The sequence below is a fragment of the Citrus clementina genome, unplaced genomic scaffold, assembly GCF_000493195.1.
Source record: "Citrus clementina cultivar Clemenules unplaced genomic scaffold, Citrus_clementina_v1.0 scaffold_6, whole genome shotgun sequence".
Lineage (NCBI taxonomy): Eukaryota > Viridiplantae > Streptophyta > Magnoliopsida > Sapindales > Rutaceae > Citrus > Citrus x clementina.
Window position 1 is genome coordinate 2,840,585 of NW_006262139.1, and position 1,375 is coordinate 2,841,959.

The 1,375-nt window shown below is 28.2% G+C and overlaps 1 long non-coding RNA gene across 1 annotated transcript; it reads left to right on the forward strand.

Moving 5' to 3' along the window:
• Window positions 1-654: 654 nt before the first annotated feature.
• On the forward strand, window positions 655-992 carry LOC18038555. The gene is made up of 2 exons (XR_002904956.1): window positions 655-773; window positions 943-992. It is a non-coding gene; the product is annotated as an uncharacterized LOC18038555 (long non-coding RNA).
• Window positions 993-1,375: the final 383 nt, after the last annotated feature.

Consider the following 1,375-nt stretch of genomic DNA (forward strand, 5'->3'; position numbering starts at 1 on the left):
TCGTTAAGTAAACCTAATGAACTTCTCAAACTATTGAAGCAAATATACTTGCGGAAATGCTAGAGAGAAATAAGAGCAATATAGCCAAATATAATTTTATTACTTACAAAGAGTAAATTACAAGAGAGCTTGAGAGCTTCAGTGGTTGTGTGTGTGTGGTATGGTGGTGTGCAAATGAGGAAGGCTCACCCTTATTTATAGTTGTTGGATGCTAGGTGAGGAAGCTCACTACAACAAATATGACTTGTTATAGCACTAATTTATAGCGTTTTATATGAAATGTCATCACAATCATACATTTTATAGCATTTTTTATAAAAATTGCTATTAAACTAAAATTTTATTAGATGTATAACATTACTTTTATGACATATTTTTTAAAAGTTATAAAAACGTTAGTTAGCATAGCATTTTGTAAAAAAAAGTTATAAAATAAATTGTTACTTAATAGTTTTTATGACATTATTTGTAAAAGCTATTGGAAAAAACAAATTATAACATTTATAAAATGCTATAGAAATAAAAAAATCATTATAAAATAAATATTGAAAAGATAACTTTATATAAAGTGTTATAAAATTTATTATAAAAAAATATCCAAAATGGCGCTAATTTTTTTATATTGGCGCCCATTCTTCCCATCCCAAGAAAAAGCCCAAAATTTTCTCCAAATCCCTTTCATCTCTTTCTCTCTGCAGCTCTAAACTTTCTCTTTTTCCCTTTTCCTAATCGGTCAAAAGTAGCTGGTTCATCTTCTCAAATCAATCCATCAGGTATGTACAAAGCTTTAAGCTTGTTACGTGCTTTAAAAGATCAAAAGGAATAATAAAAATAATACAAAGCTTTAAGCTTTCTATTACTTGCTTTTTTTTTTCCTTTTAGCTGTAAAAATAATAAAAATATCCTTTCTTTTTTATATATTTTATGGCTCCATGGTCTCAGGTCAAGTGAGGACTTTAAGATGATGGACAAAACTTGGTTCAACTTAAAAGGTTTTTTAACTCACCAAATAACAATTATGCATTTACTATTTTCTTATAATGTTATTAATTTTAATTGATATTTTATGTTTATTTGTAGAAATACAAAAGGATATCGTGAAGGAGTAAAAAAGTTTGTGGAAAATGCAACATTAAATGTAGAAAACCAAGGTTTAGTGAGATGTCCATGTAAAAAATGTCAAAACCTATGTCATCAAAATGGTGAAACAATTGTATTGCATTTGTTGAAAGACGGGATGGATATGTCTTACACTACTTGGATATGGCATGGGGAACAGTTAGGGAAAAAAGGTATTGATGTCGAAATGACTAATACATATAGCATGTCTAGAGATGTAGATGATCATTATAGAGGTGTTCATGAAAATGTTGAT